Source organism: Saccopteryx bilineata, chromosome 4 (assembly GCF_036850765.1).
Source record: "Saccopteryx bilineata isolate mSacBil1 chromosome 4, mSacBil1_pri_phased_curated, whole genome shotgun sequence".
Taxonomy (NCBI): Eukaryota; Metazoa; Chordata; class Mammalia; order Chiroptera; family Emballonuridae; genus Saccopteryx; species Saccopteryx bilineata.
Window position 1 is genome coordinate 199498803 of NC_089493.1, and position 20952 is coordinate 199519754.

A 20952-nucleotide genomic window follows, 5' to 3' on the forward strand; every position below is an offset into this window, starting at 1 on the left:
CGACAAAACTGGCGGCGCTTGCGCCCGGAGCTAGGACTGCTGGATGCGGAGAAGTACCCTGTGTGTGCAGTGCTGGACCGGGGGGGGGGGGGGGGGGGGGGAGGGGGCGGGGGAGGAAGAAAGAGAGAGAGGGAGGGAGGGAGAGAGAGAGAGAGAGAGAGATTTGCCTCCCAGCCAGGGGCGCGTTACTTCTACACTGTGGCCTCTTCTGGGCCCCCGCCCCCAATAGGGAATATGAATGTGGACGTCAGCCCAAAGTCCTAGTGATGAAGGTAGGTGAACCTGGCGAGCACACAAGCTCTCCTCCCCTGTCCAGAGGCACACTGCACATTTCTGAAGCAGGTAGGTAAGAATCCACAGCCTCTTCAGCCAGGCGGAGAGGGGAGGACAGTCAGGAAAGGGGGGCACCTGGGTACTTTCCCATTCACTCACTGTGCTGTCTTGGGCATCCCAATGCCCTCCCAAGAGGGCTTTCACTTACGTGGATTCAGGGTGTGTTTTCTCTGTGACTCACTCTTGAATCTCCCCAGTGCCTGAGGTTCTGTAGGAGCCTGCTAGATACTTGCTGAGTAAAAGAGGGGAGTGTCTGTTCACCTGCTCTGGAAAGGATGAAAGGGCTGGACTGAGGCTTCCAAGAGCTCCAGTTGGAGGTTGTGGGTGGGAGGAAAGAGGCTGAAGGACACTTGGGACAGGTTCATCCTTGGAGCTCAAGCTTCCTCCCTTTCTCTCTCCATTCCACACTGACAGCACCTTGGATGAGCTTCCCCCAAAAGGCCTTGGAAACGGGGTGGGAACTGAGATGCAGGTTGACAAGCAAGCCCTGCCCCACTTCATCTGGAGGCAGGGAGCAAGGACAAGACTCATGGCCCAAAGCAGCGCACGTCTGTGGTCACCCAGCCCAGCAAGGATCTCCTTGGTCTTGGGTTCTATAGCCTCCACAGCCTTACCAGCCATCCCTTAGCCAGTGTCCTCAGGGTGAGTATGGGGTGGGCTGATCTCATAAACTGTGGTATCAGGTGTGGCTCTCCCCCAGGCTCCCTGGACGTTTATCTTACACCCCCCTTGGGAACTGAGACGTTCTTTGGACTTTCTCATCACCACTGGATGGCTCCCTTGCATAGTTTGTGGTTCATCTCAGCTGTCACCTAGATGAGCATTGCCTCACTAACCATATTATCACACACACCCCGCCCGATATCCCTACCCTCTCTACCCCACCACTATCTTCCCAACACAGTGTTTGTGATGGGAAATACTGTGTCCTATTGCTGTGTTCACGCTCCATTTGTGCAGGAACCTCAGAGAGGCCTGTACACAGCTCTGCCTTGGGGCGGGCATAGGCAGGGTGTTCAAGAACCAGCCACAAGCCACCACCCAACTTGGGGTCAGGTGTCAACAGGCTAAGATGACATATGTGAAAAAGACTTTGGAAACAGCACACCCAGAGGAGGACCCTATGAAAAGCCCTTGGCTGGATCTTTTTGCCTGGTGCCTTTATACTTTGCTCTGCAGAGTAATTTGATTCAGTTCAGTAGTTCCATCCATGGAAATTAAAAACAAACATACAGAGACTGACATACACATCCATATACATACAAACACATGTGCACAGACATATAGATAGATACACAGATACATAGTCACGTACACGTATACATGCAGGGACACACACAAACACACACATATATTAAAAAAACCCTCGAGCCCTCTGCTTCGCTGTTGGGGCAGAGGCTGGGCTGGGCCAGGCTGGACTCCGGGAAGGGCACCAGGGGGTTAACATGTAGTCTCATTGGAGATCTGGGAATGATTCTGAGGGCTTTTTCCTCCCAAAGCTGGCGTTCCAAAGTGAGGTGGTGGCAGGAATTACTAGCAGGATGTGCCGGGGAGAGGGAGTCAGACAACTTGGGGCATCAGGGAAACCACCAAAAAAGAAAATGACACTTGAATAGAATCTTGCACATAGGGAAGAGGTACTCTGAAGTCTGTAGGACTGTGTTCTGAGCAGGGGCAGTGCTGAGGCCCTGGGGTGGGGCCTGGAAAAGCAGGAAGACCTTGAGGCTGGAGTTGAGGGGAAAGGAGGCTGGAACATGCCAGAGGGATGAAGGGAGGGAACAGCATAGCCCATGAACTGGCATGCTTCCTTCCTCTGGAACATCTCAGCTTGCCTCTCCCCACTGCACCCCCCAGGCCGGGCATAGAGGAGCGAGGCCCCAAGGGACCTGTCCACCAGTTCAAATCCTGGTGCCTCCACCTTTTGGATTGTGCAATATTTTCCTAAGGATTACTCTCTAAGACCTACCAGGGATACTCCTGGGGCTGTTGACCATATGCCAGCCATTGCCAGAGGTGGTTTTTGGAGCTGAGAGGGGGCAGCCGGGCTGTAGGGGAGGGGTTGTGCTGTAGGCAGCAGGGAGGAGGGGGTTGTGGTCTTCAGCGGGTGTCCATTGTGTGTCCAGAAGCCGTGGGGTGTATAGTGTAGCCCTTGTCTGGTAGCAGAGAGAACATGGCAAGATTCCTGACCTCCCTCTCCTGCTTGGAACTTGGCTAGCATGGGGCTGATGGGAATGGGCCTGGGTGGGCAGTATTTATACTGGGAAGGGGACTTGAGACCAGCATCCCGTGTGCTGGGTTTGAAGGGACTGGGGAGTACTGCAGGGAGAAAAAAAGGTTCTGTGGACAAAGGTGGCCTCACCCTAAGCTGCCCTCACTGACCTTCTAGCATGTCTGTCTCCTTGCTGGTTCTCTGGCCCTTTATTGCCCAGCCACAGGCCACAGCCTGGGGGGAGGCATTCTTTGGAAAACATAGCCTCTTTGTTCTAATTAAAAGAGACCAAGAAACTCCAAAACCAGCAAATAAAACAATAAATAAAGCTTGTTGTCATTTTCTAAATTTGTATCATTCAAATACATAATTTATATTCTTTTCTGCTGTACATGAAACTACCAAAACTGACTATATTGACCATAAGAGGAATGTCAAGAATCCCAAAGGCAGGTATCAGTCTGTTTACGGAGTGTGTGTACACACATGTGCATATACAGATACTGCATAATCTGTAGTTTCCTCACTGAACACAATGCAGTTGTTTGTTTGTTTGTTTTTCTGAAGTTGGAAACGGGGAGAGACAGACAGACTCCCGCATGCGCCCGACCGGGATCCACCCGGCACGCCCACCAGGGGGCCATGATCTGCCCCTCCAGGGCATCGCTCTGCCGCGACCAGAGCCTCTCTAGCGCCTGGGGCAGAGGCCAAGGAGCCATCCCCAGCGCCCGGGCCATCTTTGCTCCAATGGAGCCTTGGCTGCGGGAGGGAAAGAGAGAGACAGAGAGGAAGGGGGGGGGGGTGGAGAGGCAAATGGGCACTTCTCCTATGTGCCCTGGCCGGGAATCGAACCCGGGTCCCCCGCACGCCAGGCCGACACTCTACCACTGAGCCAACTGGCCAGGGCCGAACACAATGCAGTTTTAAAAACATGAGCTTTAAAAATATTTTTATCTTGGAATTAATACCACAAATAAAAACACTCACATAATTTGGGGGTTTTGAAGGGAACCAAAAGGGAAATAACAAACTTTAAAAATGAACGCAGATGAGAATAGCACCTGTTAAAACCTTTAGGATACCAATAAAGGGGCACTTGGAGGAAAGTTGAAGTGATAACTGCACTTATTAAGAAGCAATGATGACTAAAAATAAGTGAACTCAGCTTCCAGTTCAAAAAACAAGAAAAAGGACAAATAAGCCCAGATACAGAAGTGAATTCGTGCAGAACGAACCAAAAACAAATGCGCTAGGAAATGAACAGTGGTGGATTTGGCTAAGAAAGTGAGGGCATTTCTCTGAGAAGACTAACAAAAGAGTCAATGTGAAATCTGATGAAGGAGAGAAAAGAGAAGACAAAATAAGTGTTTTCAGGAACGTTAAGAGGCGATATGCCTAGAAATGGGGAAGGCTTAAACCCCCAGAAAAGACGGTGCCATCATATTTGAAGACACAAACCAAATGCGTATTTTTAAAGAAAAATGGAAATATCTAAAATTGACTGAAGAAGTACTAAGACATGGAACTAGATCACTAATCACAGGAGGAATTTAAAAGGGTCAAATATTTATTCCCCAGTTTAGTAGAACTTGAGACTGTTTTTCTGGACAGCTTCCTCAGCACTGCAGGGAAGAGACATGGTCCATTTCTGACTTGCTCCCGAGAGCAGGGACCAGGCGGTTTCAGCACATAAGGTCTGTTCCAGGTGAGTCGTCACTGGAAGCAGAGATTACATCACTGTCTCCACAGACAAGAGTGTTGAGGAACACTTTGTAAAATTCAGCACATTCCTGTTAAAAAGTGGAGCAAAACGTGACAGTAGGGAATTGTCTCTGAAGAGGCACCATGGGGAGTTGTCAGTGACATAATTCTGTCTTTCCCTGGGGAGAGGAGAGTCATTTTAGAAAATGGCATTTTGTGGCCCTGGCCAGGTGGTTCAGCGGTACAGCGTCGGCCTAGCGTGCGGAGGACCTGGGTTCGATTCCCGGCCAGGGCACACAGGAGAAGCGCCCATTTGCTTCTCCACCCCTCCGCCGCGCTTTCCTCTCTGTCTCTCTCTTCCCCTCCCACAGCCGGGGCTCCACTGGAGCAAAGATGGCCCGGGCGCTGGAGATGGCTCTGTGGCCTCTGCCTCAGGCGCTAGAGTGGCTCTGGTCGCAACATGGCGACGCCCAGGATGGGCAGAGCATCGCCCCCTGGTGGGCAGAGCGTTGCCCCTGGTGGGCGTGCCGGGTGGATCCCGGTCCCGCGCATGCGGGAGTCTGTCTGACTGTCTCTCCCTGTTTCCAGCTTCAGAAAAATGGAAAAAAAAATTTTTAAAATTAAAAAAAAGAAAATGGCATTTTGTAATATTAAAATGCATTCCCCAAACATTATCTTATGCATGGATGTAATCTATAGGTTTGTGATTAGAGATAAAAATGTGACTATTAGGCAATAAGACTCGATATTTAGAAGTCAACGCAAGGATCAAGTGAGAATAAATTACAGCCAGACATCTATTCAGAACCCTCAAATTTCTGGGTCCGGAACAAAACACTTCATGTTGGTAAGCCACATGGTGTGGGGGACGTGGGTTAGCCCTGAGGTGGCAGCTGTACTGTGGGGCATGGGAACCCTGTGGCTGGGTGGTGCAGCCATGCTGAAAGACCCTCTGCTGCTCGGGAGCAGTGGAGCCTGCCCAGCTCCTGGGGCTCCTCCTTTGCAGGTGTATCCTCTGCAGGCTCCAGCCTCGGCCACGGGGGAGTGGGAGGAGGTGAGGGGTGAGGCCAAAGGGATCCCCACAGCTCTCACCAGGGAAGATGTCTGCCCTCATTCTAAGTGTTACTGTAAAAACTGACAGACACAGGACAGGTCTGAGCTACCCTCTTGGATGACCCTAGATTTCATGCAGGGACCCCTGTGTGCAGATGCACCTGAAGGCACAGGACACAGCACTGCCACCTGTCACCGGAGCGACAGGGTCCTATGCCCCCACAGCTGCTGAGCACACTCTAGACACTCTAGTGCTGCTAATGGGAGGAGCTGCTAAAAGGCCCTCAGCCCCTGAGCAAGCAGCAGTGTGGGTGGAAGTGCCTGCATACAGATAACCCTGCAGACAGCTGCCCCGAGTGTTCCTGACACTGGAGAGTGAGCTTGAGGTCATTATGCAGAGCTTTTATAGGCCATTTCTTGGCTGAGACCCAGGATGGCTTATGGCTTTGTCCAATGTGATGTGGTGTTTATGGGTGACAGGTGACAGGTGGCTTTTATCACACCTCCGCCTTATCATTTACTGTAATGGGACTACGGTGATGCCCGGTAGATGTGGACCCCTGAGCAGTAATGTGATGCCCGGTAGATGTGGACCCCTGAGCAGTGCTTGCAGGCAAAGCCGACAGGTCTGGCCTGCAGCGGAATCCCAGCATGGTGCTTAACGAGGTGGGTTCCTCACTCACTGTAGCCCAAACACCACTGGTGCCCCAGAAATGCGCCCAGCTCAACGCGGGCCTGTCTTAGTAGGGATCGGCTGACCCAGTGAATCGAAGGATGTGTGTGCTCCAGGCCAGCATGGCGGCTTTGGTCCCTCCTTGGTCATATGCTTGAATTTTCCTAACCAAACCCATTGTCTTTCTTAGGAGATGAAGAAGCTCAGTCTTCTTACTTGTCTGAGCTCCCACAGCAAAGGCCCATGGTGAGCGGTGAAGGCTGAGCCTCACTGCCTCCGAATGCTCACTGGACGTCACCGTGCCCCAGATCTGCTCCAAGCCTCACCAGTGCCGAAGCCGATTTTGAAAAGGTGGATTGATTTCTCAGTCCAAGGAAACTACTGCGTTTGGCTGAAAGAGGCAGGGGCTTAAGTCTCCTTGAAACCAGCTCTGACTCCTTGTCTGCTCTGCTCCAAAAGCTTAAAGAAATGCTAGGTCGCTCAGAATGGAGTCAGCTCCCGGGGCCCTAGCTGAGCTGCCAGCACAGGAGTCAAGACATGGGCGGGTAGGGCCGGGCAGTGCGAATGACCAGAGCTGGGAGGCAGAGGGACTAATCAGGAGCAGGGGTGGGGTGAAAAGGGCTGCTCAGCCTGTCACCAGCCTCCAGTGCAGGAGAGCAGTCATCAGGCTGGTTCGCGTTTCCTTGAAGCACTTTTATTACCCAAGTCTCCAGGTCAGCATGGCACGTGTCCTCACTGATGCCACACCTGAGCCTGCCAGACCATCCTCCCCACCCACAGGCCAGGTGACACCTTTCCCTGTCCCTCTGGGCAGAACTTGGTGCAGGCCGCCTTCCCTCAGACAGGCACCAGCTCTTCTCCACACGCTGTAGCTCACAGAAAGCCTTTAGTCTGCGCAGTGTGTGTGTGTGTGTGTGTGTGTGTGTGTGTGTGTGTGAGAGAGAGAGAGAGAGAGAGAGAGAGCGTGCACATGCCTTCACATGTGCGCACATGTATGCAGGAAGGGTAGAAAGACATGCTAACACCCTGAATCCCCTTGGGCTAGAGAATTGACTTTGGGGGAGATTCCAAGGGCCTTTCCAAATGCAAACTTCTCTTTATCTTCAAGAGATGCTGGGATTGGGCCCTGGACAGGTGGAACAGTTAGAGCGCCATCCCAATACACCAAGGTTGCAGGTTTGATCCCCGCTCAGAGCACATACAAGAAACAACCAAGGAATGCATAAATAAGTGGAACAACAAATCCATCTTTCTTTCTCTCTCTTCATCCCTCTTTCTAAAATCAGTAAGTGCAATATTTTTTTTTAAGATTTTATTTATTCATTATAGAGAGGAGAGAGAGAGAGAGAGAGAAGGGAGGAGGAGCAGGAAGCATCAACTCCCATATGTGCCTTGACCAGGCAAGCCCAGGGTTTTGAACCAGCAACCTCAGCGTTTCCAGGTTGATGCTTTATCCACTGCGCCACCACGGGTCAGGCCAATATTTTTTTTTTAAAGGGAGAGAGAGATGCTGAGAATCACAGCAGCCAGATGCTGGGTTTGGCCACTCCCTGGCTCTGCCTTAAAGAACCTTTCTGGAAACTTCAGGGTGGATGGCTTGTGTTCCACTGACAGTCAGCCTCCTGAGGGTGCTGGACTCCCAGCCTTCTCAGGGCCTTTCCAGGGGGACAGGTGCAGATCAGGGAAGCAGGAGTTGGGAGGTCATGCCAGCACAGGCAGTGTGAGCCCCAGGGCACCTGGGACAAGCTCCTTGCCGCATGACCAGGCAAAGAACACCCAAAAAAGACCAGGCAGGGCTATTAGGTCTGTAGCACCTTTCTAGCTTTCCAAAAAAAGAAGAAGAAAAAAGGCAGACACTTCCTCTGCAGGCCAAGGGTAAACTAGCTAAGGACAAAGGCAGCACCATGATCATTTATCATCATGAGCCAGAGAGGACACTGGGAACCCTGTTCTGTCCTCGTGACTCAAGGTCAGGAGCTTCTGCTTTCTCTCATTATTTCTATTTTTAACAATTGCATTCGGGCCTTTTGCAAAAATAGCAAGAGGTGAGAACATTTCAGGCGCTAACATTCCCCCCTTTGTTAGAAAACCGCAGGGATGCAGGAAAAACTGGCCAGGACGTGGGCAGCATCGCAGTGAGCTCTCCTCAACCAGAGCTGAAACTGTCCAGCAGCACTCTGATCTCAGCCGTTCTCTGCACAAGTGAGTAAACTGAGGACATGCCCAAGGTCATTTAGGGAGTGGAGGCCCAGCACCACGGGAACTGGCCTCTCTGAAATGCAGGCCCAGGTAGCCAGAAGAGACCCCTGGTCCTGGTAGCAGTGGGAGCAGGGCTGACCACTTGCAGGTCCCCCAGCCTCTCTGCTCTGGGTTGTAGCTAAGCAATCTCTGAGCTCAGAAACTGCACACTGCCTTACAAGAAGCTGAGACAAACCTCTGAGTGGGTAGCTGAGGGATGAGGAGTGCACCTGGGAATTTCTTTAGTGCATACGTGTACACACACAGATGTGTGTTCATCATACCTGCACATGTATTCAAGTGTGTGTGTGCACATATGCTTTTTAGCGGGTGTGTGCATGTGCACAGCCACCCATTCAGGCTGAAGGAGCAAGGCTTCTCTGCAAGGGTTCGGAGGGCCAGCCGGCCCTGCCTGTCCCCACTTCAGAGGCTAGGCTTCAGCCCCCACACTGCAGCAGCTGTGATGGGATGAGTAAACCTCCCAGGCTGCTGAGTCTGCAGAAATCTGGAAGAGTTAACCATCTCTTTTCCCATCTGCATCTACAATGTATCATCTGGACCCAGGCTGAGCCAGAATGATGGCCCTTGGAAATGGAGGACAGCCACCAGCACCCTTCTCAGGAAAACTGGTGGCAGACCCACCAGCTCCCAGCCATCCTTGGCTCCTTGAAAATAACCCTCCAAGGCTGCCAGTGGCTTTGCCCTCACACAGGCCACGGATTAGCCACTTGCACATTGTTAAGTGACCAGACATTCCAGAGTGCCTATGTTTGTCCTCAGTGCTGGAACACAGGGAAAACTGGACAGCTGTGTCCACAGCGAGAACTCATGGTCTAGTGAGGAAGAAGGATGTGGAAAGTCATTGTGCCCTGGATGATAAATGGCGTGAGGGGAGGAGGCTGGTGGCTAGTGTGTATTGAGTGTTTATGTGTGCTGGCTCTGAGACTCACTTGTCCCTAACACTGACCTCAGAAGGGAGGTGCCGTGAACTCCAGCCCCTGTTTGCAAACCGAGACCCATTGAATGAAGCAGTTTTGAGTAACCAAGAGAAAGCAACAGCTGAAATTTACTCCTGTCTATCATACCCGAAGGGCCTGAGTCAAGTGACCAGAGATGGAGATTGTGATCGCGGCCTTGTAGCAGGAGGGCATTCACTTGTAGGCCAACTCGCAAGGAAGGCGAGCTCCCAGCCTGGCTGTGTCTTTGCCTCTTTGAGGCTTCTATCTGGTACGAGCAGGTCAGCCTCTGTCAGAGCCCCAGGCCTCAGGAAATGCTGGTGCTTCTTAATGATGGGCTCACAAAGAGGCTTGTCCCCAGGTAGGATCCCGAACCTGCCACCCACAGGCAGCCTGCTCAGCTGTTCTTATTGTCCCTTTCGGAATCTTGACTGTTGTTAATCCTAATCCGGAGGGACCCGAAACATTGAAGACACAAACAAAGTCCTTCAATTACACACCAAAGCTTTATTGTCTAGCTTGGCCAAGCGGCGGCAACTCCAGCAGTGGTCTGAGGGAGAGCACGCTCCGGCCCTTTGTTCTACTTAGTTTTTATAGTTTTGTAAGTGGGAAATACAGAAGCAAAAATTGTACTTAGGAGCCCCTTACAACTATTGGTTATAGTCATATGTCCTTTAACATGATAGGACCACGTTCAATTTGCAAGCCATACATTATTTTGGAGAAAACAAAATTTACAAGTCAACACAATGGCAGAAAGATGTCTTTTTACATATTAAAAGGCATTCCTATATTATCTAGTGTTTATCTGCTATCTTTCTCCAGAGTCACACGTGTTAACCACACGCATTTACATAGGAGAGGTAGTTTCTGTGGGGACAAATGCCTGCAAATGGCTCATTGCTATAAGAAAAGGTTTATTTTGGTTTTTCTCTCCCTGTACCTCGCTAGCCATTCACCCCTTTCCCCACAGGTGTGGTGGAATGTCTGGGAATCCATGTTTTCCTCCCCTTTGCATTTACAATACAATGCCAAGGGCCATCCTGGTCATGCCAATCACACAGTACAGAGACTATTTCTCACAATTTCTCTGCACACCTTAACCCAAATTAATAAAATGTTCTTCAAGCCTCCCAAAATATTAATATTAATTCTGTAGCTTTTGGTACCTTACAACACTTGCGGGTAAGGTGGCGCAGTGGCTCCTCATTGACCTGTTTTGTGAACTGATGCTGTTTCATTCCGGTTGTCCACCCTGGGGCCCAATGGCCCTTTCTCCCACAGCAGAGCCGAGCGTCTCCCCAGCAAAGGAGATAGTTCTGCTCACTGTTTTCATTACCTCCCTTGTTGTAGCTGCCCCGGGTGTCGCTCAACTGGCCAGAGAAAGAGTCCCTGCGGCAGCAACAGTTAGATCTTGAAGGCTGGAAATGTCTACGCTCTAAAGGAATGTTTCACGTGTGTTGGCTATTATGAAGCTCACAGTCAAAGATTAAGGTTTCAGAAAAATGTTTAAAAGTACAGTTTGCTTGAGATGATAGGAAACTGTAGCTAGTTAGGCACAAAGCGGTGATAGCTTAAATGATAAAACGTTCGCAAGACATTTGGTTTCTGCCTTTGGTTTAAAGATAACATCACTGACACACATTATGAGACATTTTGCAGATTTTGGTTCTGTAACCTGATTAGAGTACCCGACCACAATGACGAAGACACCAGATGTCAGGAGCTAAGTGAACTAAACTAAAAAAATTGCTGAACTTTGCAATGATGCAAGCAGCTTGGCCCATGACACTAACTCCTAATCCTCAATCTCTGCCTTTAAAACCCTTGGTTAAAAATCTTCAGGGAGTTGGGAGTTTGAGTGCGAGCTTGCTGATCACCAGGCTTGGCATCTGTCTGTTCACTGCTTCAGTTTCCCCTCTGTGAAGTGTGTGTCCAGTGCGGGGCCCTGCTGTACCGCGAGTGGGTGAAACTCATTACCGAAACACTTTCTCACATGGGACCCCCACACTGAGAGCAGGCCTGGAGCCTGGCGAGACAAATGCACCCCCTCCAAGCTTCTCACCTGCTCTCGTCAATAGATATTTTCTGGTCATTCCTGATTCTCTAAGTGCCCACTCCCCTTCTCCTAACTCTCCTCAGGAGGCTGCCCACAATGGGGCTGTGCACTGAAGGCTCAGTTTTGCTCCAGCATCTGCCATGGGAGAGCAGAGGTGAGGAGACAGGTCAGCAGTGTGTGTGTGTGTGGGGGGATTAGAGTTGAGGAGGGCTCCAGTCTTGGGAGCCTCCTCTTAGAATTTATCATGATTAAAAAAACAAAGATCAGTGATTTTAACATTCTCTTTAAATGATGATGGAGCAACTATTGAGAAAAAATGTTTCTACATAATGGAAAACGAGTTGGGTGCACATAGCTATTTTTACTTCTTAATCAGCTGTGATTAGAAAAGCCAGTGCCTGAACTGTTGTCTGGTGACAAGACGCATCTTTTCTCCCACCGTCCTGGCCATTGCTTAACCGGGGCTCCACGGCCAGAAACAAATCTCCCTCTCTCATTTTACGGCACGTGAGGTGAGCAAAGAAGACACCCTTACCACTTTTGACATTAAGCAGATTTTGAAACGTATGCACTGCTAATGATGCTGGCATTAGCAAAGGTCAGAGCAGGCATTAGTGGAATTCTTAGAACATTAATGGAATTCTTATCCGCACAGAGCAAGTGGCCCATTTCCTCCTCCTGGTAATGGTGTGGGTGCTGCTAAAAGCAAGGCTGGAACGGGCACAACAAGGAAATTGCTGCTCTGGGGGGAGGCGGCTGAGGGCTGCTCAATGCACTGGGTTCCCACCCAGACTGGGTCCTCTGGGAAGACAGGACGGAGATACCTATATTCTCTGGGCATCGAGACAGAGGAAGAACTGACTTAACGATGGTTTTCTGTTATGTTTTTAAGAAAGTCTCCATTCAAAGATTGCACAAGCAGGGGCAGCTTAAGTTCATTCTCCCTTTGAAATAACCCTCTTGATTTTTAACATCAAATAGTTTTAGATTCAATCATTTTATATTCTATTTTTTTAAAATATGAGGACCTGTCAATAAAGTGAATAAAACATAAAAACAATACAGTTGTGGGAGTTGCAAGTGGGGGTATCTGAGTGTCCCCCAGTCTAGGTGGCACCAAGGACACCCCACAGCACTGCAGGATCTGAAGGCCTGTTAGAGACCCTGGACCTTCATGCTGGAAAAACCAGCCCCTCTAAGTTGACTCTGATTTGAGAGGCTGGCGGTTCTCACCATCACAAAGAGGAGTGTGCTGCTAGAGAGAATGGAGATAACGGTGGACAGTATGTGGCCACCAGACTATGAAGGACCAGGAGCTCCCAACACAACCTCTGCTACGATCAGCCCAGACAATTGGGACTTGGGCAGTGGCCACAAAAACTATAGGGGTCCTGAGTGGACCCCATCACTGTCAATGCAGGACCAACCCATCAGGGAAAGTCAAGCATGGGTAACCAATTACACAGGATGTCCACCTCACTTTCCAGACGAGAGCCTCCAGCAGTCAGTTCTGGGGCCCCTATCACCACGAGGCTCTCCCTGTCCCTGCCAGGCACGGGAGGCAAATGGCCAAGTCTGGGGAAGGGAGGTTTACGAACACAGAACACAGGAGCTTTACCTAAGACCCCCATTCTTTTCAGGGGATGACCTTATGCAATGAACCTTTCTTAGCATAGGGCCCTTCCGCAGTGCAGGAACATCCCCTCCAGGAAGGGGATATGAGTCTCCTTCCTTCTCTGCCCTTCCCTTCCCCATAGACCGCAGCTCCCAGGTCAGAATCCTGCCAGGCGGTCAAGGCTGAACTTCCTGGGCTGATCCAAGAGAGACCGCAGTCAGGGACCAATGGAGGGGTTAGCTTTATCTGCCAAGATGAACACAGACAATTCTGAGGTCCTTGGCAGGGCTGGGAATGAGGGGTTGGTTAAGTAAATATCCTCCCCGCCAGGGATCCAGACAAACACATATTTGCAAAGAACCAGGACACCCACATGCGGGCAGCTCATTTGTCATCCTGGGTGAGCAGCTAGAACTCAGAAGTGGGCAGGAGAGGATGTGGTATCTACCTCTTCCCCCAAGGCAGCTAGGCCCTTGCTGGGTCCTCACAGAGCCATGTTCAGCATGAACCTCCCAAACTGACTAAACACTCCCAGGCACTTCTGGGAGATACACGACACCTTGCTCCTTCCCTGCCTCCACTTATGAAAGCAATGTCCATTCCTGAAGGCCTATTCACATGTTACCTCTTCTGGTTTTGTTTTTGTTTTTCTTGGCAAAGACAGAGAGAGAGTCAGAGAGAGGGACAGATAGGAAGGGAGAGAGATGAGAAACATCAATTCTTTGTTGCAGCTCCTTAGTTGTTCATTGATTGCTTTGTCATATGATGTACCTTGACTGGGGGGCTACAGTAGACCGAGTGACCCCTTGCTTGAGCCAGTGACCTTGGGCTCAAGCTGGTGAGCCTTGCTTAAACCAGAGAGCCTGCACTCAAGCTGGCGACCTCGGGGTCTCAAACCTGAGTCCTCCACATCCCAGTCCGGCACTCTATCCACTGTGCCACTGCCTGGTCAGGCACATGTTACCTCTTTTAAGCAGCTGTTTCCAGCACACTCAGTGGCCCAGCCTGGTCTAGTGGCCCCCATCCCCTTCTGTCTGTTTCTTGCCATTTGTACCCCCCAAGGTCACTGTGAGACCCTCACAGATAAGGTTCACAATCATTGTAGGATGGACAGATGAGTAGACGGGTAAATGGATAGATGAATGGATGGGTGAATAAATGAATAGATGAATGTGTGTTCTTCCATAAACCAATTACTTACCCTCACAACCTCATCACAGTCCTGACAAGACCTCCCGGCAGCCTGTTTTCCATTGCTTCCTTATCCTAGCCTTTCATCCTGTAAGGCACACATACCAACTTTAAGGTGGCACCCATGTGCACTTAAAAAACAGTTAAATATGGCCAAAGTATAATTTTCAAAGAAGTAAATTAACAGCTCTTGAGCACATAGAAAATGTCCACACATCAAAGATTTCATTTGCGATTGTCCTGGAGCACAGAGGCTGCCAGTTCGATTCCCCTGTCAGGGCACATATAGGAGCAGTTCGAAGGTCCTGTCTCTTTCTCCTTGCTTGCCTCTCTCTCAAAAAATGTTTTTCATTTAATTTATTAATTAGTCAGAAAATCTGAAAGATATGGTGACTAGTTGTTGAGAATATTTATGAAGGGAGGGTATTTATAGGTAATTTTAAAAAGAAAAATTGAGATAAGACCACTGGGTCAGGCCTGACTGGGCGTTGGCGCAGTGGATAGAGCATTGGACTGGGATGCTGAGGACCCAGGTTCGAGACCCTGAGGTTGCCAGCTTGAGCACGGGCTCATCTGGTTTGAGCAAAGCTCACCAGCTTGGACCCAAGGTTGCTGGCTTGAGCAAGGGGTTACTCGCTCTGCTGAAGGCCTGCGGTCAAGGCACATATGAGAAAGCAATCAATGAACAACTAAAATGTCGCAATGAAAAACTGATGATTGATGCTTCTCATCTCTCTCCGTACCTGTCTGTCTGTTCCTATCTATCCCTCTCTCTGACTCTCTCTGTCTCTGTAAAAAAAAAAAAAAAAAAAGACCACTGGGTCAGATACAGAGCAATGAGATCCGTGGAGTCATCTGCCCTACCAGACAGAAATCTCTGCATCTCAACCACACGAAAATCTATAGGTGATGCCCCTGAGCCTAGGGTCTTTAATCAACAGTGAATAATGAGACAAACTTACTCATTCCCTTGGACAGGTCTGGTGCGCTCCCTCAGGGCTCAAGTCTTTGGCTTGAGTTTCAAGTAATTTTTCTGACGATAGCTATATATCCAATTTTAATGTGTAGTAGAAGAAATGTATTACTAAACCATCAAATCCATGACTGATAGTTTTCTGTATAAATACATTAATCTAAGTAAAACATCACTTATGTTAAAGGAAGATAGTTTAAGTAAGTAATTATGTAGACACTGCATATATATGGGGGGAAATGAACATGGCAAGTGAACGACAGTTCCCAGGAAGCAATGCTTCACCTTATACAAACCTCACCCGGGCGCACAGGTGCACAGCCATGGGGGTGAGCAGGCTGTTGGGCCCTGTGAGGCTTGTTGCTGGTTCTCCCTGTCATATGAGTGCTCCCTGAAGGGAGGGTGCCCCCTCCAGTCCCCGTGTCCCCACCATCAGGCTCTTCCTGCACCTATCACAAGTTAATTAATTAATTAAAACTATTAATGTTCAGGGCTGAAGATGTGACCGGAGAGAAAAATCTGAACAAGTGCCCTGTTAGGTGTTGATGCGATTGCTTCCAGCACTCTGGAAATCCTGGGGAGTGTCACCAGCACGGTTCACCCTTTGTCATTTCAGAGACGTTTCGTGGCCACCCCCCATTTATGTCATTTGTTGTGGAATGGCCCAACTCTGCCACCTCCTCAATTTGGATTGCTGTGCCTTCAAATTCTATTCTCTGAGATGAGCAGGGTCTTCCAGGAGTTCCCTGTGGCCTGTCCTCACCAAACCCTGTCCTGAGATGCAAAGCCAGGAGAGGCCCTTGGACTCTCAGGATCCCAACCCTAATTTTAGCTCACAGACTATGTCCATCCTGAGCCCTGGGAGTAAAATGGTTTCTGTTTCAGTAGATTTGGTATATGTATATTTAAAATTTTTAAAGATAAAAACATACACCTCTCTGACCTTTCCTGGAAAGATGCATTTTTACAAGATCTTTGGTGACACACAAGGTTGAGCCTCGGGCAGTATGTGATGAAACCACCGGGTCACACTCTGTCGTCTGCTCAGAGCCGGGGAATGTCCTGGGATATGCTCAGCGCCAGCCCCTGGTCACCGTCCGGCAGGCAGACAGCCTTCTGGACCCCCCAGTAGCTGAAGCCTGGCAGGGCTTTGTGCAGTGTCCCCTGCAGTCTCCAATGCTGTTTGCCTGTCCCCTGGTGGCCTGGAAGGCAGTGAATGGCACAGTTTAACTGATGGACAAATCTAATCTCAGCTTACCTACATATTTAATTCAGTGATTCTTTTCTTTGCCATTTAGTTTCCAAAACTATGTACCAAAGTCCTCATTAATTTCCAGCACCTACTGCTAGGTGACTCTCACCAGACCAGCCTTTGGGCTGCCTTCCTCCCAGCCCAATAAGAATGTTGGACATATTTATGTCTTCAGAGGCTTCTGTCCATCTTGTTTTCTGCTGAGAAGCCCCAGGCCCAACCATAGGGGCCAAATGGTCTGGTCTCACCAGCCTCTGGGCACCTCCTTCGGTAATATGGTGGGGGTGGGAAAGTTGGACCATCCTTGCAAAGGGTTGTATGATGCTGCACTGGGTTTAAGAAATACTTGTTATCAGCGGGCCCTGGAAACTTGCTGTGGGCTCTGAGAAGGAGATGACCACCTGGTGGAATGGACAGCAGGTCTCCATGTGACCTCTCTCTGAATGCAGAGAGGTATCAGCTCCAGGGAGGAGCCTATCTTGGGCATGACCTCTGACTACCTCTTGGACCCCTGTACTAAGAGGGGTGGCTCCAGCTCTATCTCCAGATCCCTCATTTCTTGGTCTAGGGATGTGGAACCCTGTGCTATGTGATCGAGGAACAGTCCCAGGGAGGCTCTAAGGACCCTTGTAGATGAGTAGGGAATTGAGTTTTCCAGCATCCCTTCCATGGGCCGGGCTCACCTCATGCCAGGCTCCAAACCACCCATTTCATTGGATGCATTTTAAGGGTGAGCAAAATCCAGGAAGACTAAGATTAGGGAGCAGAGCTGGTAGGTATCGCAGCCTGGACTATGTTACCCAGCACAGAATCAAGCATACAGTAAGTGCTCATAAATGCTGATTCAGTCTTTCCTCATTAGCATCAACAGATGTAGACATTGCCTGTTTACCTGATCAGGGTGCCTGGGAAGAGGTACCCTCCAACCTTGGGACCAGCTGAGTGTGGTTACTAGCTGCGGCAGGTCCATGAAGTGCTCCCAAGAGCTGTTGCTCAGGTGCTTGGCAGTTGAGACCTGTTACCGAAAGTCCCTCATGTGGTCCTCCTCACCTGGCCTTTGGTTCCTGGACATAAGCTTAGTAGCCTCTGACCCCTGGGCAGGTGCCCAGTGGAAAGATCCCTTGAGCACACATTCACACCCACTTACCCCACCTCCTTCCCATTCTGTGTGGAGTCAGGCAGGTGCAAAGCCTGAGAACAAGAGTCTCTAAGACCACCCATTCCTCCAATTTGCACCTGGTTCCTACCCGGGAACTTGGATTTCAGCACCCTCCTCACTGCTGGAACTTAGGATGGGACTCTCGTCCCTCTCTAAATACACCATGTGGATTTAACACATCCTAAGGGTCAGGAGAACATCTCCAGTGGAGACAAGGAAATGGTGTCCATCAGCACAATCTGTACTGTGTTGGTGCAAAAGCTCTGTGCCTGCATGTTGGGGTCAGAGAATGAGTGCTCAGGAAACTGGGGCAAGTGGGTGCAGGTCTCAAGGGGCTGTGTGTTGCCTTAAGGAGTCTGACTTTAGACTTGGAGACAAAGAATTGGGAACACAGTCTTACATGGGTTACTGTGTATGAACACCCTGTTGCTCTGTCACATGGACCACAGCAAACACTGTGGTGAGGCTCAGGGCTGCAGAGATTGGGGAACACTCGGTTACTGTTCAGCAAATATCCACTCTTGCCCTCGGCATCCACAGAAAGAACCTCTCCCAATGGGATGTTGGAAGGCGTGAAGTCAGGGGTTAGTTTTCTCTTGAGCTTCTGCCACCAGTTTGGATCCAGAAGAATAAGAGAGGCACAGAGCAGAACCAGGCCCACCCCAGATCGCAGGGAGAGAAGAGGCATTTCCCTGGCAGACTCATCCAAGGCTTCAGACAATAGCCGTAGCTGCTCTCTGCACAGAGACAATTCAGTGAGTTTGTGTACGCAAGGGGCACAGCCTGCATTTCTGAGAACAAGAGCTTTCCTGATCCAGCTACCTCTGAGCCCTCTGGGGCCCTGGTGAATATGTCCTTTGTTTTATTCACAGACCTACATGGCACTAGCTACATGTAGAACACAGAGACTCGAACAGGTACTGTCAGAGCAAAAGCAGGAAATAGGCCCTCAGACTGCCCCCAGGGTGTGCATTGTCCTTCCATACCCCCCTCCCCAAACCCGGGGAGAGATTGTGCTGTGCAACTGCTGCAGAAGGATGAACTGAGTAACCTTTATTCCTCGAAGCAAAACAAAACGAAACAAAACAAAAACGTGCAGGACCTTGTTTATGGGAAGATAAAGATATCATAGTTATCAAAGGCAACAAGGCCCTGGCCGGTTGGCTCAGTGGTAGAGCGTCGGCCTGGCGTGCAGAGGTCCCGGGTTCGATTCCCGGCCAGGGCACACAGGAGAAGCGCCCATCTGCTTCTCCACCCCTCCCCCTCTCCTTCCTCTCTGTCTCTCTCTTCCCCTCCCACAGCCAAGGCTCCATTGGAGCAAAGATGGCCCGGGCGCTGGGGATGGCTCCTTGGCCTCTGCCCCAGGCGCTGGAGTGGCTCTGGTCACGGCAGAGCGACGCCCCTGAGGGGCAGAGCATCACCCCCTGGTGGGCAGAGCATCGCCCCCTGGTGGGAGTGCCGGGTGGATCCCGGTCGGGCGCATGCGGGAGTCTGTCTGACTGTCTCTCCCCGTTTCCAGCTTCAGAAAAATACAAAAAAAAAAAAAGGCAACAAAGTGTTCACTGAACTCGATATAAAGTATATATTTAAAGTGTCTGTATGTTCTGATGGAAGTATTTTCAAGGGCATTTCTTTCAGCTACTGTTTTTGTTGGCCAGCCTCACAGAAGCTGACATTTACCTTGAAGGAATGTCAGGAGGTACATACACATCCACATGAATGTTGTAGGAGAGCCCTGCTGCGTAGAAGCCCTGCTGTGAGTGACAAGATGATCTCAGGCAGCAGCAGCCGCTTATCCTAGACAAAGCTCCTCATCTGGCCATCCTGTGGGGCCCCTCAGCACTACCCCAGTACTTGGTGTCATTAGCATTAATCTCAGCTTTTAAGGAAAGCAAATTTTTCCAGGGCTCTGGGAATGAATTTCACAGATATTGGCCCAGTATTACTCAGGCTGTCACCTCCTATAAAGGTCTGGGTCCATTTGCAAGAACCCTTTTCGATATGCTCTGAGCAGAGGATTTGTAAACGGAGAGATTTGAGAGTTTCCTGGCAAATGCCCACCTTTAATTTTTTGTTGTCAATACCATGGGGCCTGGGTCTCCAGAGTAAAGCTGGGGTGAACCAAAAGCGCTTTATCAGTAAATTGAGTCATCAGTTCTCAATTTACCCATCCGATCAAAATCATGGGTCTGAACCCTCACCCCTCAACACACTACTCAGACAGACTAGAGAACAGAACAAGGGAGATTTAATTATGGTTACAGAACAAAAGGCATATCATCTTTACAAAGTAACTACCCGATAAGAGATGAAAGGGGAAGGGATAGGCCAAGGGGCTAGCAAGGCTCTAACTTCATGCTTCAATGGCAGAAATGGACAAGAGAATAAGCCTATGCATATTAAAGTTACAAAATAGTAACTTAAAGTAACAAAGGCAACTGAGACCCTGTGGCTATTGCAGTGGGCAGCAGCTACCACCTGGGGGGAGGACTAGCCCTGCACTGCTGTTGATGTATGTCAAGTTTCTATGCTTAGACCCTCACACTTCAGGCAGAGCCCCAGGCTGGACACGTGGCTGGGGCTAGGACTCCTGGTGACAGTGATGAAGACCATCTCTCTGAGAAAGGACCTTTCCCGGAAAACAAAGGATCCAACAAGGCCGCGAAGACCTTCGTCAGCTTGGGATTCTGAACAGATGGTACTGAGGTCACTACAGGACATTAAAGTGATGATCATGCCTATTTTAAGAAAGACCACTAGTATTTATTCATAAGGTGACTAATCGTCCTCCATAATCGGAGGACAGTTCTTCTTTTGTAAGTTCCGTCCTCCCTCGTCAAGTGTCCTCCTACAGGTCCTCCTTTTTGATATTGGAAGATTAATCTGTAAATGTCCATATTCGATGGATGCAGTCGATCTACTGCGTGTGATGTCACGTATTTGTATATAAATGAGTACTTTTTTCTTACAATTATTATTAAAAATTAATAGGCATGTAAGCATAATTACAATATAAAATATTAAGTTTTTATTGTGGATTTATCACATTATAGTGTATTATTGTTGCAGTGAATAAAATGTTTCTTTTATTTACGATATTTTCTTCAATCTATTTTTGTCCTTTTCATTGTAAAAAAGTTGGTCACCTTATTTAGAATAACATAATTCTTATGAAGGCTTGTGACAGAAGAACCCTACGCTAAAAATGAAAAAGTACAAGCACTTTCCGTCCGTGTGGGCGGCAATCCGCACTTAGAAGCTTAAAGAAACCCAGACTCCGAGACCAAGACAACACGTAGCCAGCGGCACAGCATGACCAGTGAAGAGCCCAACCTGCGCCCTGCGCAGGCGCAGAGCGGAGTGCTGGCCCGCGAGGGTGGGGGCTAGGGGCCCCGCGCACGCGCATATCGGAGCACCGCACACCACCGCCCGGATGGTTGGGAGCTGCAGGACATGGCCGCCCGATCTAAGGGGGCAGAGGGCGAGCGAAGAGGTGGCTCCTGAGCACCCGAGCCCTGAAACTCCAGAGGGAGCGAATAA

At 49.7% G+C, this 20952-nt stretch overlaps 1 long non-coding RNA gene across 1 annotated transcript; it reads left to right on the forward strand.

Annotated features, from left to right (window-relative positions):
• The first annotated feature begins 641 nt into the window (after positions 1-641).
• Positions 642-20128, forward strand: LOC136336208 (uncharacterized). Its single transcript, XR_010731395.1, has 4 exons — positions 642-975; positions 6160-6320; positions 8055-8171; positions 19963-20128. It is a non-coding gene; the product is annotated as an uncharacterized lncRNA (long non-coding RNA).
• The last annotated feature ends 824 nt before the right edge of the window (positions 20129-20952 follow it).